The sequence below is a fragment of the Podarcis raffonei genome, chromosome 3, assembly GCF_027172205.1.
Source record: "Podarcis raffonei isolate rPodRaf1 chromosome 3, rPodRaf1.pri, whole genome shotgun sequence".
Classification (NCBI taxonomy): domain Eukaryota; kingdom Metazoa; phylum Chordata; class Lepidosauria; order Squamata; family Lacertidae; genus Podarcis; species Podarcis raffonei.
Genome location: NC_070604.1, coordinates 101,902,120 through 101,919,815, shown reverse-complemented (window position 1 = coordinate 101,919,815; position 17,696 = coordinate 101,902,120). Strand labels below are relative to the sequence as shown.

The following is a 17,696-nucleotide window of genomic DNA, read 5'->3' as shown; positions in this document are numbered from 1 at the left end:
TATGACTTTTCATATGTGGTGGGCATGTGAGCTGTTACAACCATTCTGGGAAAGAGTATGTACAGAAATAAGCAAAATCATGGATTAGGACATATAATGTAATCCAAGCCTAGGCTTATTAACAGATATTCAACTTAATTTGTTATACAAGGAACTTATTGATTTTCTTCTGGTGGCTGCACAATTACTCATAGCAAAGTAATTGATCACCTACACATCAGATAATGGAAAAAAATATGGACAATTGCTTTGTCTGAGAAACTAACAAAGAGAGTACATCAGACAATGGGGGGGGGGGGAATGGACAATTGCTTTGTCCGAGAAACTAATGAAGAGAGTACATGTCTCAAAAGGCATCTGATCTGGATAATTTTGTTGAAATATGTTACCCCTTTATGAAATATTCACATGGACTTATGGGAAAATCTGACTCATTAGTCTTCTGTTCCAGGGAGAGGTAGTGGGAATGGGGAAAACCAATTGTTCTGTTAATGCTTATATTTTTCGAAAACGATAACAATTTTTTTTAAAAAAATGGAATAAAAATAAACGACAACTCCAAGATTTTAGGGGTGGGGGAAGCCATGGCTGTTTAAAGTGGTATCATAGTAATTTAAATGCATGGTGCGAATGTGGCCTAAGAAAAAATAAAACATATTTCAGTGTTCCACCAGGAGTGAGGGCTTGTAAAACGAATGCCTAGTTGTTATATATAACACAGTGTCAGAACTCTTGAACAGACTTGCATCACCCACAACACCAGATTTAATTTTAAAAGTTGGCAGGCGTCAGTATATAGGTAGAAAAATTCTATTTTGGAATTCTAAGTGCTGAAAGGGATGGAGTGGGGTGAGGGGAAGGATTTGGACAGTCTGAGCCAGTGGTTCATAGATCCCACTCGAAAAAGCCAAAAGGAGCTGTGTAATAGGAAGCTGAATTGATGGCTTGAAACATGAGTTTTGATTTAAAAAAATAGGGAGTTGATGAAAGTTTTGAAAGTAGAGGAAATGAGAGCAAGTGATATATAGAAATCGACACATTGTGCATAACAACACTTGCCCACCATTCTCTTTAAACCCAAGCTCCTCATGTTTCAAGTGTTCCTAAATGATTGACTTTGCTGAATACAGTGAGCAAAAATCTCCCCTTTCATGCTGATTCAGCTGCTATCGTATATTGCAGCCAAAATAGTCCTGGCCATTTTGAACCCACTTACCCCCCTCTGTCTTGGACCATTACATCACAGCATATAGCATATTTGAAAGAAAGGAAAACACAAGAAAGGTTGACAAGCTGACGGGGAACAGAGTAAATATTTATTATTTTAGGAAGGCAGAATCTTGAGGTGACTCTCGGCCTGTTTTAAAAGTTTGCATTGCAGAAATCAGAATCATCGCAGCATTTGACTTCCCGACGGATACCATTTTGATTAGGACAAGGCACATTGCACGTCACCATATTCTTCAATGCACAATCGAGTATTTTATCTCTAAACACCCCATCTGAGACAACGTGTGAAGAGGAAAAAAGAGGAAAAGAGAAAAGAGTGAAGATATGTATCATTCTCATCCTCAGTTACCACAATGATTAACTGGAATTCACATAAAATATCCAAAGTGCTCTCCATTAAAAAACCTGTTAATACTGATGGCTGAAAGAATACAGAAACACAAGGTCTGAATCTAGACATTATATATATATATATATATATATATATATATATAAAAACATTTTAGGAGAACGTGTTGCAAACTTTATAATGGGAAATCACGTTGGAGAAAGATGGGACTCCACAGCGCCATCCAGTGTCACAGTGTTATAATGCATATAAAATGCTTTTTCTTTACTAATGCAGCTGAGTCCAACGTTTATTACTCTGGGGAAACAAAGCTATTCTGAATACACGTACACATGTCTCTCCCCAACTTCTTCTACAGCCCCTAAATCTGCTCTAGAAGGTAGAGAGAAACACACAAACAAGTTTAGGAAGCATATATGGGAAGGAGTGGAGTGGAGTATTGTGTGATATTGCAGTGAAACATAAGTATGCATGGAGGGTTTGAGACCAGAGAGCTGTGTTTTATAGAATTGGTTCATACACCCTCTTTTCTGGCGATATAAGTATCTTATTTGTCCTTCTTTTAATTATTTCAATGTGCTGGGGGGGGTGTGACAATAAATTTTCTGCACGGGGCACCACCTGACCTTGATACGCCACTGGGTGATGGAGGAAATAAGACTTTCTCTTCCTTTCTACACTAACACTCTCTTCAACTATGCAACAGTCAGGAAAGAAATGTCTGAGCTTGTTGCATACAAGCTCAGACTGCATGCTTGAAGCTATGCTTCTGACAAAGGCATTTCCAGGAATTATTCCCCATTGCTGTATCACTAAGCTGGAAAAAAATGGAAAATAAGCAGAAGGGGAATGTGGACCATGGAGCCCAAACAAGGCACAACCTTTGCAGCTGTTTCTTACCTTCGCGGGTGGTGATGGCAACACAGGTTCCTCCATCATCAACTTCGCATGTTTGGTCGTTGCATGGCAATCCTGGTATCATAATTAGGCATTTTTTACAGAGGCGAGCATCTGCTCCAAAAGACAAAACCAAAATGTTGTGAATAATGGAGGGCTGCTTTGATTGATGGATTATATTTCTATGCTGCTTTACATTCAAAGGAACACCAAAGTGTCTTAGAAACAATGGATGACAATAGGGTAATAGAGCATCAGAAATACATCACAAATCATGACAGAATACAGCAGAAATCATACAGAATAATTAACAAGATTTTTAAAAAGTAATAGCCAAATGGCCACAGAATTTCCCTAAGCCACTGTAAAATATTAAATGGAGAAATGGAGAAAGAGAAAGCCCCCAGACCACTTCTGAAGGACTTCATGCTTGTAAAGCCGGGTGGATTTTTCATGGCTTGTTCTTTAAAGAATTGATTCCAAATGGGATTAAAAGGAGTCGGCACAGGATGGGAAAACATTGAGCCATCAAACCTTAGCTCTGAGATGAACCTATAGTTTACCCTCATCTTTTTTTAAAATAAATAGTTTTTATTAAAGATTTCTTGTGCTACAGAAGGCTTGCCCACATCTTGAGTTTTATTTTCTGTTTGTAAAGTATCTCTACCCGGTAAAGGAGTCAGTTTCCCTGCTTGAATATTAGGGAGAGTTGCTTAAATAGATAAAATGTTGAACAGATTCTAACAGGCTGCAGTAAAGAAAGAGATGTGAAGCAGGGCCTCTCCATCATTGATTGCAGGGAGTTGGACTAGATGACTCTTGGGTCCCTTCCAATTCTAAGATTCTCTGATTCTCTGATCAGCTTCACTGCAACAACAGCTGCCCTTGTCTCGCCCTCTCCCTCAATTGCCACCTAGCAACAGTCTTTCCATTAAGGTGCAACAGAGGGAGAGAACAGAAAATTTCCATTTAACTGACTCAGTTCAGATTCTATGGACAGAGCATAAATTTGGTTTGGTTCATACTTCTGCCTGCCAACCTGCACTTAAGCTGCCTCCCTTGGCTGACAGTGCTTTTCCCAGCTCTTGCAAAAAGAACATACCTCCAGGTGTGAGGAACAGGAAAACACAGATTGCAAGAAGTTCTTGACTTGGGATGGACATCTTGGTATCAAAAGGTGTGTTCTCCAGCAGAGCCCCAAATCACAGAGGAATAGATGTGGACCTTCACTAGATTCCTCCAGGGTGGAGAAGCTCCTTCCTTTGATCCTTTTACCAACACCCTAGAGATCATGGTGTCCTCAGAAAGGAACCATAAAGATAAATGGGTGGGCCATAACATCATGAACTGGCCACTCATCACAGAACAAAAATTCCCAATTTAAGTGAGGACTTGAAGTATCGGTGCAACAGATTCTTTGATGTCAGGGCTTTAATGGCCTCTGCAAGTCTGCACTGGCACACCTGCCACTTTTAGGACCAAATAAATGCAGGGCAGAATCAAAAATATCATCAATGCTTGCCCAACAATAAATGGACAATGGTTTTAGTGTTTAATTCAACTTTTAGGTGTTGAATGGTCTCTTTAAATTTGAAGGTTCATTATTGTTCCACAAGATGTGTATGTCTTTAAGGGCCAGAGCAAATAACGTGACCTAGTTTTACAGCCGTGAAACAGTATAGCAGGTGCAGCTAAGTTGTGTTAATTAAGCTGTGTCAGCAATTGGGTATAGTATATAAAGAGCAGCACCTAGCTCTCTCAGTACACTGGTGGTTGGGTTGGTGGATGGGTCATGTTTTCTGATATATTAAGTGTAAAAGGAATATTTGTTTTTGTTATTAAAACCTAGCTAAAGTTATTTTGTGTTCCTTGTAATGTGTGGTCTCCCTCGCAAGCTCTCTGCAGCGCAACTAGTCTGCAAATAGCCAACATTAGGACCAAATAAATGAAGGGCAAAATCAGAAATGTCATCAATGCTTGCCCAGCAATAAATGGACAATGGTTTTAATGTTTCTAATTTGATATAATAAAACTGTAGAAATGACAATATAAACACCGCAAAGCCATACTTACCTCACAACCTTATGCATGCCCATTCAAAAATAACTTCAAGGAGACCTTTTAGCCTCACTAATATAGAAAAGATGGGAGTGACAATCTTATAGCAGATTTTGATAGCCAAGATGTGTAAATAAACAGCAGAGTCCTGACGTTCCTGAAATACTAAATGCATTTCCCCACTCCCAAAGAAGAAGAAAGTGTTATAGGATTTCCTTTCAACGTCTTTTGTTTTATTTTGTATTGAAGAGACTTGTTGGAGATAGTATTACTGTGATGGCTTGGGACTCAGGCTCAGACTCGGAACCAGAGGAGTCTCAGTCTGCACTGGATCCTTTGCCTATCATCTGAACCAAGTCTGGGGCCTGATCCTGAAAAGTCCCAGTCTGCACAGGTTCCCTTGCAACAAACACCAACTGGGCCGAGTCAGGTGCCTGAGCCTGTCCTGGCTCCAGATGCGGGGATTACCTTGTTGCCTTCAGCTGGGCCATCACTTACAGCTGCTCCACTACCGGTTTGGTCAGGGGAGGTTGAGGCAGCCCCTGGGTCTAGTAACACACCGACGTCTCCCTAGCTGCAGAGACTGAGGTCTGAGAGAAGGAGAGACCTGAGTACTTGCAGGAGGAGTGCTCACCTTCGAGCGAAACAGGGATGTGAGTCAGTGGGGGATCAGGACCGGCCGTTTGCCCAACAAAGATAAAAGGCTGTCAGACCTCACCCCAGGTTGTGGGAGCAACATTGCTGTATGCCAGATCCTGTACCTGTCCTTGCCTGGTTTCCTGCCTCGTGTCCTGCCTTGACCCTGTCAGACTGACTCCTAGCAGAACCTTTAGATTCTGGACTGGACCTGGACCAAGGTTCTCGTGTTACCCTTGGGCCCACCACAATTACTTCCAAATATCATTAAAATAATGAATTGTTGTGGAATTATGGAAAACTGAATTTAGGAATCAAGAAATGAGACAGAATCCAAAATTAACAAATGTGTCAGTTGTCATAGTGCTTCTCTCCCATGGCATGTGTGTATAAGCTGCCTGCCTCTTCTTAGTCAATGTGTGTGGCCACTGGTATGAACCCCTTGCACCTTCAGGATTTCCCTGGAGTTGAAAAAGAGGGTCCATCTCTGCACTAATATATTTCCCCTTTAAATGTTGACATGGCAAGCTTGGACATGGCAATTCTTGGAAACAGAATTGACACAGTCATCAGCCTTCACCCTCCTGTAAAGAATAAAAATTATATACTGTTTCTCTTTAGCTTGTCATCCTTTCTTGGTTTTTTCTTTTCTTTTCTTTCAAGTATGATATATGCAGTGGTGTAATAGTCCAAGATAGTGGGGGGGGGGTTGAGTGGGTTCAAATTAGTCAGTGCTATTTCAGCTGCAGTATCCTAAGGTACAGTAAAGGTAAAGAGACCCCTGACAGTTAAGTCCAGTTGCGAACGACTCTGGGGTTGCGGCGCTCATCTCACTTTACAGGCCGAGGGAGCCGGTGTTTGTCCTCTCCGCAGACAGTTTTTCCAGGTCATGTGGCCAGCATGACTAAGCCGCTTCTGGCACAAACAAACACCGACACCAGAGCAGCACACGGAAACGCCGTTTACCTTCCTGCCGGAGCGGTACTTATTAATCTACTTGCACTTTTTGGCGTGCTTTTGAACTGCTAGGTTGGCAGGAGCTGGGACAGAGCAATGGGAGCTCACCCCGTTGTGGGGATTCAAACCGCCGACCTTCTGATTGGCAAACCCAAGGCTCAGTGGTTTAGACCACAATGCCACCCGTAGTATCCTAGAACAGCCCAATCAGCATGTGTCAGGGAATGGTCTGAATCAGAGGATTGGGGAATGCATTCTCAGGCAGATCAGATCCTCTTTAAAGAGGAGCTGGAGGAGTGGGAAGATTCGCGCCCCTTGTCTCCAGCAGTTTCAGAAGCAGGGAGCGACACAGACACAGAGCATCTTAGGCAGGAGTTGCCTAGCTACGAGATAATGGAAAGAAAAACAGAAGGGAAGGAACAGCCAGCAGAGACATCATTAGAGAGTATGGGAGACCCTCCCTCCCCCAAAACTAGGAGGTCTGTCCATCTTAGAGAAAAAAGAATGCAGAGAGGAGGAACTTCTCGTTGACGCCCGGGATGTTGTGGGAGATGGAAGGTGGAGGATTCATATTAGCTAACTTCGCTACTACTCTTTGAAGTCACTGAAGGGAGGGGAGGACTCTCCATGCCTTATAGCATGAAAGGGGAGGTTTTTGGCCAGAAACTGAAATGAAACAGTACTCAGCCTATGACATTGTCTGAGTTTTTCATTTCATCATTTGCCTTTTATGTATCTGCTTTCTTGGCCAGCAGATGCATTTGCTCTGGTACACTTCCCACAGTGTACTGAAATTATATGAAGGTAGGCAGGAGTTGGGACATTGCTATCTGAGTTCAGCCAGATGGAACTATACTGTGTACCTTAAGTACAATGTGCAATTGCATTCTCTCTTTATGGGTTTCTTGTGTGTCCTGAATGCATTTCTAATGTGCAGGAGCTTTGTGTACCAATTTGTCAGGAACACTTTCTCTGGCAATCACACTTTGAGAGCTGCTACCGATTACCAGTTGCTGAAAATAACCAGAGGGGAGAAGACCCTTGTGCTTGGGTCCTTCAAGCCAGTTTCCCACAGGCATCTGGCTGACTCTTATGAGAACAGAATGCTGGACTGAATTGGTCATTGGCCTGATCCAGCAGGCTCTTCTCGTCTTCTTAATTTTGCACTCAAAACCAAATTCTGAAATTCTAAATAAAGTACTACTAGATAATCTGGACATTGCCATTAACATTACATGTCACATTTCATGTTCATTGAATGAAACCTGAAAAAAGGTGATTCTGTATGGGTCTACTCAGAAGTGAAATCTACTTAGTTAAATGGCGCTTACTCCTTGGTAAGTGGGTGTAGGTTTACTGACTGAGTGGATAAAGTCTCTTCAATACACTGAAACATCATGTTACGGACGGAATCCATTCCGGAGGCCCGTCCGTAACATGGAATTGATGTAAGCCAAAGCGCTGCGTCTGCGCATGTGCACGGTGTGATTTAGTCCTTCTGCGGATGCACCAGTTGCAAAATCCAGAAGTAACCCTTTCTAGTACTTCCGGGTTGCTACGAGACGCAACACGAAAACACATAACCTGAAGCGGACGCAACATGAGGTATGACTGTACAAAATAAAACAAAGGATGTTGAAAGGACGTCCTATAACACTTTCTTGTTCTTTGGGTGTGGGGGAATGCATTTAGTCTTTCAAGAACGTCAAGAATCTGCTTCTTATTTACACATCTTGGCTATCAAAATCTGCTATAAGTGTGCCAGTGGAGACTTGCAGAGGCCATTGAAGCCCTGACATTGAAGCTGAGATACACATTTTTGTACGCATCATTTGGTTGGGGAACTGCATCGTAAAATGTAGAGAAGTGCCAGTCTTGAAGATTTGCATGTTGTTTCAGGAAGTTCCAATTGGGTATGTTTGCATTGCAAGTCCTCACTAAACTGAATTTCTTCTCCATCTCTACCTATAAGACACCACTAGATGCAGCAGCCATCGGAGGGGGGTGGGTAAGGCAAGGCAACGTTGCTCACCTGCATTCCCACCAATGAGCATTCCTGAGAGGAGGAAAGGTGAGACACAGGGTAGGGAGTTCAGTGAAGAAGAAGAAGGAGGAGGAGGAGGAGGAGGGGGAGGAGGGGGAGGAGGGGAGGAGGAGGAGGAGTTTGGATTTGATATCCCGCTTTATCACTACCCAAAGGAGTCTCAAAGCGGCTAACATTCTCCTTTCCTTTCCTCCCCCACAAGAAACACTCTGTGAGGTGAGTGGGGCTGAGAGACTTCAGAGAAGTGTGACTGGCCCAAGGTCACCCAGCAGCTGCATGTGGAGTAGTGGAGACGCGAACCCGGTTCACCAGATTATGAGTCTACTGCTCTTAACCACTACACCACACTGGATCCCAGCGAGGTGCAAACATGGTGGCAGGAGCACTGGTCTACCTCTGCTAAGCCTCTTCCTTCCTCAGAACTAACAGTGACTCTTGGCGCTGGGAAGGCAGGTGTTGGGGAGAAGCTGCCCAGCTTGTGCTGCTCCACCATGCATGAAGTGTTGGCCTGAGGGTTTTTAAAATTAAAAGACCTTAGAGGCCAGTTACCAGGAATAGCATTTTCTTGCCAGAGATCTGCAGAGTTTTAAGAAGTTACTGATCTGTTTGGGTTTTTTAAAAAACTATAAATTTTGGTGCCATGTCTTTGTTATTCCCAGCGCAGTACATTTTTTCCCCCACATCTAAACCTGATCTGCAAAAACAATTATACAGGATACAGGAAGGTTTCTAAGTAGGCCGCAATCCCAGGACCCCTGGCTGACTATACTACTGATGCTTACCTAATGTGCTTCATAACTACCTGGGCTACCACAGTTGCATTTTTCTGCATCTTATTTGGACCATTACCGAAAAAGCACCCCAGAGACGTGTTTTGAGAGTACCCTGTGGCTTTTGAAGAAGAAAATGGGAGTGTGGGAGATTTCACCTTTGCATTTAGTTAAGAGACTGAAGTTAATTTCACAGGGTGCAAAACTGTGAACCCCAGAACAGGATTTGAAAGGGCAGAGAGTGTTTCAGACTGTTTCAAAACAATCAGGAAATGCAGGATATTAAATTGTGAAGTGCTGCATAATCAGTTTTGTTCCATATTGGCCAAGAGAATCCCTAGAAGGCATTTTAATGCACAGTAGGGAGGTAATGAGTAGTGGCAGTAAACGTGTCTGCTTAATGTTGTCTGTATTTATGACAAAGCAGGAATTGAAAGACCTAATGGGTGGCAGGTTTAAAGAAGCTGGTGAAGGGCAGGAGAAGTAGGAGAAGCTGTCGTGGACTGTTAGATAATTTGAAATTTGGCCCTTGTCCTTTTCTACCCGTATGTTTGAATCTTCTGAAACACCAAGCATTAATATGACAATATCACATGTTCTTGCAATAAGCTTTCTGATGGGCAAACACCTGTCGCCGCTTCTAAAGCAATCAGAAATATATATATATCTATCTTTTCTACCTCTAGATTTTCTTTGTTTTCAGATGAACTTTTGAAAGAAATGCCTTTCCCCTTAAACGAAGCCAAGGTCATGGATCCTTTTTCCTTTCAAGGCTGGCTGAATGATCATCGTGAAGAGATAGATCAGAAGAAATCCTTCAGACTTTTTGGAGACAGCTCTGAAACTGAGGTAGAAAAAACTTGAGTACTTTGAAAAGGAGGAGTTGAGTGAATTATTTTTTCAAGTGAACAGGCAGCCTCCTGTGGACAAGTGGTTTTTATATCTTATTCAGGGGCAGGGAATAAATGATATACAATGTTCCTCAAGGATAATCTAGCCCGAAGATGTCCATTCTCTCTCTCTTCTATTGGCCTTCGACAAGGATGAGGAATCTCTGCCCAATCTCTGTTGGACTCCCAGTAGATGAAGGCAGCTGTAGTCAAGCCATGTCTGGAAGACTACAGGTTCCCAAACCCTGAACTAGGAGAAACTCTATAGCAGTTGTATGCCCAACAGCCATTCTAGGGAGCTATACAGATTCCTGCTAAACTGATTTACACCAGTACTTCTGAGGAACACAGATTTAGTCATCAAGAGACCAAACAAGTGACGTTAAATGTGCCTTTTCAGTTAACATTAAACATAAATAAAAATAGATATTTATATAACTTATTCAAAGTGTTGGTGCTGACCTTTAAAGCCCTAAACAGCCTTGGCCCTGTATTCGTAAAGGAGCATCTCAACCCCATCGTTCTGCCCAGACATTGAGGTTCAGCTCTGAGGGCCTTCTGGTGGTTCCCTCACTGCAACAAATGAGGTTACAGGGAACCAGGCAGAGGGCCTTCTCAGTTGTGGCTCTCTCCATGTGGAACATCCTCCAATCAGATGTCAAGGAGATAAATAAATATACAACTTTTAGAAGACATCTGAAGGCAGCCCTGTTTAGGGAAGTTTTTAATGTTTGATGTTTTATTATGATTTAAATTTGTTGGAAGCCACCCAGAGTGGCTGGGGAAACCCAGCCAGATGGGTGGGATACAAATAATAAAATTATTATTATTATTACTATATACCTCTATTAATCAAGTCTGATTTGAGGTGGTTTACATTGTCAGAAAAATCTCCCACATGGATGCATCTTCTATTGATGATGTTGCAGATGTATGGCTATGGCAGCTGGTATGTGATGCTACTTCCATTTCACACTAACTATGTAGGTAGGGTAAAAAGGTAAATGACCCCTGGAAGGTTAAGTCCAGTCAAAGGCAACTAGGGGGTGCAGCGCTGATCTCACTTCAGGCCGAGGGAGCCGGTGTTTCCGCACGGGCAATACCATATTTTTCGCTCTATAAGACACACTTTCCCCCCCTCCAAAAACTAAGGGGAAATGTGTGTGCATCTTATGGATCGAATGTAGGCTCCATGGCTTCGCGTTGCTTTCGCTGAAGCCTGGAAAGCGAGAGGGTGTGCACTGACCCCTCTCACTCTCCAGGCTTCGGGGATAGCCGCCCAAAGCCTCCAGAGTGTAGCGGGAGCTCCCGCTGTGCTCTGGAGGCTTCGTGTTGCGAAGAGCCAGTGTGGTGTAGTGGTTAAGAGCGGTAGTCACGTAATCTGGGGAACCGGGTTCGCGTCTCCGCTCCTCCACATGCAGCTGCTGGGTGACCTTGGGCCAGTCACACTTCTTTGAAGTCTCTCAGCCCCACTCACCTCACAGAGTGTTTGTTGTGGGGGAGGAAGGGAAAGGAGATTGTTAGCCGCTTTGAGACTCCTGAAGGGGAGTGAAAGGCGGGATATCAAATCCAAACTCTTCTTCTTCTTCTTCTTTCGCTGAAGCCAGGAGAGCAAGATTCTCCTGGCTTCAGGGATAGCTGCAGCGGGAGGAGAAATGGAAGGGGCTCCGCTTCTCCTGCTGCTTCGCTGAAGGGGCGCTGCGCAGAGAGGGAGAGAATTTTTTTGTTTTGTTCTCCCCCTCTAAAACTAGGTGCATCTTATGGTCGGGTGCGTCCTATAGAGCAAAAAATACGGTAATTCTTTCATCAAACAAGCAATGGAAATAAATGAGGTGTGTGAACTGACCATAGGTGGCTCAACAGGTAGGACAGAACTGCTATGGTAGCTTCTGGGGTAGCCAGTTGCTTATCTGGAGGGAGAGCAGCAAGGTGACATAGAGGCTGGCATGCTGCAAAGCCAATCCAGTGTTTGGCCATGTCTCCCCCAACCCTACCCCACAGCCTTGTCCCTTTTCCTCCTGGCAAGCAAAACAACACCCTTGTCAGAAAGCTAGCATAGATGCTCTACCCCACTCGGTGAAGCCTCCATGGGCAGAGGATCCAGCTGTGGGTTTGAGTTTGGCTCAGGAGAAAAGTCTTTCACTCCAGGGGTTACAGATGATGTGGGACACCCTCGTCATCGCTGCAGTTGGACTGAGGCAGTGGGGTTCACCCATGGGTTCCTCAGCCTTTTCTGAACCCAGTCTACTGTTGATTATATCTACTTATATTCAGTTTAAGAATATTAGATGATTATTCCTAGATCTAGTCAAAAGTCCATATAGCCCAGCTGTCCCATTGGTAGCCCACAAGCACAACCTGAGTGTAAAATCATTCTCCCTACCTGCCCATTTGAAAAGTTCTGTTCATGCAAGACCTCCATTAGTCCTCACAGGAATGAAATGGCTCACAGAGCATCATTCTTACAAGACAGATATGAGCCCTTTTTAGTAGTGTATTCATGGTTTTCCTTGTAGTAATGTCAGTCTGGAGGAGACTCTTGAGAGTCCCATGGACTGCAAGATCAAACCTATCCATTCTGAAGGAAATCAGCCCTGAGTGCTCACTGGAAGGACAGATCGTGAAGCTGAGGCTCCAATACTTTGGCTACCTCATGAGAAGAGAAGACTCCCTGGAAAAGACCCTGATGTTGGGAAAGATGGAGGGCACAAGGAGAAGGGGACAACAGAGGCCGAGATGGTTGGACAGTGTTCTCGAAGCTACCAGCATGAGTTTGACCAAACTGTGGGAGGCAGTGGAAGACAGGAGTGCCTGGCGTGCTCTGGTCCATGTGGTCACGAAGAGTCGGACACGACTAAACGACTAAACAACAACACAATGTCAATCTAGTCCCTGTTGGCTTGGTGAGCAACTTTTCAGGTCCTGGAAAGTATTTCAAGGATCGGATGAGAAGACTGAAAAATACTTCAAACAACCAAGTGCCATATTTTCAGGCTGACATATCTATCAGCACACTGCTAGCTTAGTTGATTAACAATGCCACAGAAGTGGGTCGCCTCAAGACAGCTTCATTATGTGGAGCTGTGGGCTGCAAAACTCAGTCTGATTGCTACTCCTCACAGTGTATCTGTACTGCGTAGCAAGGGAGTTTTTCTTTTTCTGTTGGCTTTACTTATGGAAGTTAAGCCTCACTCAGTCCCCCCCCCTCTTATTTCAATTCAAATAGTTCCACAAATGAAAAGGTCAGCTATCACTACAGAATTCCAGGGAGAGACAAACTTTTCCCCAAAATTCTACATCGACTCACATTATTGGTCTCAATATTCCCCCGCCCTGCAAGTAATGAGCCTAAACTGATCAAAACAAAGGAGGACCTTTTCACTGCATACTAGGTTTGCACAACTTGTGATGCACTAAATCAGTTTTTCTCAACCAACAGGGGCATACGAAGAACTTGGTGTGGAGTGTGTGAGAGAATAGGGTTTTTTTGTTTTGGTAATGTACAATATAAGTAAACAAATTTAAAGTTACGAAATTTCAATCCATGTGAAAAATTCAAATTAAATAATTACGTGAACTGGGATTGAAGGGGGTGTGGGATCTTTTTTATGTTAGCTAAAAGGGGACATGGATTGAAAAAACGTTGAGAAACACTGTGGTAAATGAAAAATCTCCCACCAGCAGCCAAATCTAGGTTCTTGTCCCAATGACCATTCAGTTTATTCAGGTCCCAGAAAGAGGAGAACCAAGGATGTCTATCAAGCCTGTGGCATATAGTTGTTAAAGACTGTTTTGGGTCACAAGCCCTGCTTTTCCAGAATTAATTGATTTGTTTATTTCCCAGATCACTAGATTACTGATGATTTGGTTAGACTGACTGATTAGTTCATTAAGATATACTTCCTAGTTTGTGGCTGCTAATGACAGTCCAGAAAGAATTAAAAGCCTGTCTTTTGTTCCTGCCTTTTCAGGAAGGAACATCTGTTGTTACTGCTGACAGTAATACCCTGTGTCTAGCAAATGGAGACAGCCTTCTCATCCCAGAACAGACTGCGTAAGTATACAACAGTCTGTGAGGTTGGCCACCTTTTGCAAATGGCCACCTCCTCTCACCCAGGTATTGGTACATCACTGCTCCTTCTGCTTTCTATTCATGAAAAATTCATTTAGTTTCTACACCAGGGGTAGCCATTATTTATTTATTTATTTTGCTGAACTACAGCTCCCATCATTCCTAATCATGATGACTGAGGCTGCTGGGCAACGTTCAACAACATCTGAAGGACACCATATTGGCTACCCCTGTTTGTGTGTAGTGGCACCAGTATTTTGTAACACTGTTCCTACTGAAATCAGACAGGTATTGCCATTTTGATATTTTTGATACCAAAAGATATTTTGTTTCAGCAGGCCAGGCCTTCTCAGAGAATTTATTTGTTTCACTGTTGGCTATTTCCCCTATACAGTCGTACCTTGGAAGTCGAACGGAATCCGTTCCGGAAGTCCATTTGACTTCCAAAACGTTCAGAAACCAAGGCGCTGCTTCCGATTGGCTCCAGGAAGTTCCTGCAGCCAATCAGAAGTCGCAGAACCCATGCTGGATGTTTGGGTTCCAAAGAACATTTCCAAACTGGAACACTCACTTCCGGGTTTGCGGCGTTCGGGAGCCAAAACGTTCGAGTTGCAAGGCATTCATTCAACTTCTGGGGTATGACTGTATTTTAAAGTTTTAATTATACACCATGGTTGTTGTTGTTGTTGTTGTTATTGAGTTGGTGGTCCTTAGATCTATGGGTATAGGGTGGTATGCAAATTTAATAAATAAATACAATAAAATAAAAATATTTCCCATTTATTTATTTATTAAAATGATTGCTTAATGGGACATTCTTCAGAGTGACCATAGCCAAGTCCGCTCACCCTCTCGATGCGGCAGTGTTGTGGGATGGCAGAGGCTCTTCTAAGACCTTGATGAGGGATTTGAGGGTGGTGTCCTGCCCTGATAGGTGGCCTGGGCATATCACGAGCCAGATCCTAGCCTGCACCAGGAATTGGCGAATGGGCATAGCTGTCAACGTTTCCCTTTTTTAAAGGGAAATTCCCTCATTCTGAATAGGATTCCTCGCAAGAAAAGGGAAAAGTTGACAGCTATACGAATGAGGGTTCAGGCTTGGACAATGGGCTGGGCCAGGGGTGGGGCTGGAGCTGACAGAGCAAGAAGGCTTCCCTCAGGTCTGTGTCCAGGCAATTTGAACAGCCTCCGCTTGGAGCCCTACCTTGCTTTTCCTCGTTGGGTTTTTCTCATCGAGTCCATTGTTGCAGCATCAGATTGGCTGCCTCGCCTGCCCCAGTGGAGTCATGATAGCCAAATATTTTGTGAGGGTTTTTGTTTTGCTTTTTGTAACTTTGTTTCACAAATCAAATACAAAGCTTGAGATTTTGTCTGCAATACACATTTACATCAGAGTAAACCTCACTGATATCAGTGGGGATTTCTTCTGAGTGATATACGTTTGTGTTGTCTGTCTCAAACTAAGCATTCCCGCGCTGCCATTCCACTCCTTTCTTCTTGAAATGCTTTTTACCTTTAATCTACAGAACTAGAAAGGTGGCTGTTATGTACTGAGTTGAATAGGATCCAAAAGGCAGCAGTCTGATTGGTCCTAGAACAATAGGATTCAGAATGCAGCAGTCTGGTTGGTCCTAGAACAATATGGTCCAGAATGCAGCAGTCTGATTGGTCCACAGGAGCCACCCAATCCAGCTCCAGGTGGAAGTGAATCCGCAACCTGATTGGCCTTCAGGTGATTCCCGGAATTAGCCAATCACCTGGGGCCCATTATGTAAATAATGCATATAAAGCAGACATTCTGGGGGAACTTCTATTCCTCCTCACCACTATGAGCTGAATAAAGAGCATGAAATCCACTCTTGACTCCGAGTATATTTCAGTGGCAGTGATACAGCACCGGAAAGGCAAGGAGTCTTAACTCTGTCCCATATTCAGGAGGACCACCAGCTTTCAGGTTCCTGTCCCATGCCCTAATATTTTTTGACCCACACACCATAGATTGCTTTCCTATTTAGAATTAATGTGCTCCGTATGTTTTACAGTTGGTAGAGCCCGGCTCTATGATGGGGAATTGACACCTAGGGTCTCATTGCTTGGAACTGCCTTGAATCCTCCCCATATGTTTAATCTACCCAAATCCCTGGTGTGGTGTTCATTCTCAGTCATGGCAGTCCAGTCTCATTACAACAATCTAATGCTTCCACTTATTTTGGCAACACTCTGTATAGCTGACTGCTCAATTAAGCAATGATATTTTCCCCAAACTACCATTTTACTTCTTTCCATTCTGCTAGTTACCAGTAATTAAATTCAGGAGCAGGAGGTGAAGTGAGACGCGGAAGTGATTTGGTATTTGGTAAAAAGTGTTCCGCATCCTCAGAAATTCTTCTAGCATTGTCAACAAGCAATGAATAACCTAAAGGGAGAGTTTATTGTTATCGGGCAATGAACGCTTAGAGTCAATCTGAAAAGATTAACTGATATGGTTTAAAAAACAGCAGGATCAGTGGAGGGGTGCGTGTCTGCCATTCAGTCCCATTCTCTGTTTTGTTTTGAAGGTTCCAGTGGAAGAGAGCTGAAGGATCCATTGCTCTTTCCGTTATTCAGGATCCTGCACGGAAAAGACCCTATACCTGAGTTGCTGGCAAGATTGATTAATAAAAGACTGATAAAATGTTATATGTGAGCACTGCAATCGAAGAAGAAGAAGAAGAAGAAGAAGAAGAAGAAGAAGAAGAAGAAGAAGAAGAAGAAGAAGAGTCATTAATCTTGAATCCACACATCTAAAACTATATGACACCATTTAAACAGTCATAGATTTCCCCAAATAATCCTAGGCATGGTAGTTTGTTAAAGTTGCCACAGCTCCCTGGGAAGAGGGATTGATTGTTAAACGACTCTGGAATTGTAGCTCTGGGAAGGAATAGGAGAGTTTAGAAGCAACTCTCAGCACCCTTAATAAACTACAGAGCAACTGATATGACTTTTCATATGTGGTGGGCATGTGAGCTGTTACAACCATTCTGGGAAAGCATATGTACAGAAATAAGCAAAATCACAAATCAGGACATATAATGTAATCCAAGCCTAGGCTTATTAACAGATATTCAACTTAATTTGTTATACACAGAACTTACAGTGGTACCTCAGGTTAAGTACTTAATTCGTTCTGGGTGTCCGTTCTTAACCTGAAATTATTCTTAACCTGAAGCAGCACTTTAGCTAATGGGGCCTCCACTGCCGCTGCACCGCTGCCGTGCGATTTCTGTTCTCATCCTGAAGCAAAGTTATTAACCTGAAGCTCTATTTCTGGGTTAGCAGAGTCTGAAACCTGAAGCGTATGTAACCTGAAGCGTATGTAACCCGAGGTACCACTGTATTGATTTTCTTCTGGTGGCTGCACAATTACTCATAGCAAAGTAATTGATCACCTACACATCAGATAATGGAAAAAAATATGGACAATTGCTTTGTCTGAGAAACTAACAAAGAGAGTACATGTCTCAACAAGGCATCTGATCTGGATAATTTTGTTGAAATATGTTACCCCTTTATGAAATATTCACATGGACTTATGGGAAAATCTAACTGATTAGTCTTCTGTTCCAGGGAGAGGGGTTGGAAATGGGGAAAACCAATTGTTTTGTTAATGTTTATATTTTTGGAAAGCGATAACAATGGTTTTTTTAAAAAAAAATGGAATAAAAATAAATGACAACTCCAAGATTTTAGGGGTGGGGGAAGCCATGGCTGTTTAAAGTGGCATCATAGTAATTTAAATGCATGGTGTGAA

At 43.0% G+C, this 17,696-nt stretch overlaps 1 long non-coding RNA gene across 1 annotated transcript; it reads left to right on the top strand.

The window, feature by feature from the left end:
* The first annotated feature begins 10,753 nt into the window (after nt 1-10,753).
* Nucleotides 10,754-17,033, top strand: LOC128411200 (uncharacterized). Its single transcript, XR_008329721.1, has 3 exons — nt 10,754-10,780; nt 13,803-13,885; nt 16,462-17,033. It is a non-coding gene; the product is annotated as an uncharacterized LOC128411200 (long non-coding RNA).
* The last annotated feature ends 663 nt before the right edge of the window (nt 17,034-17,696 follow it).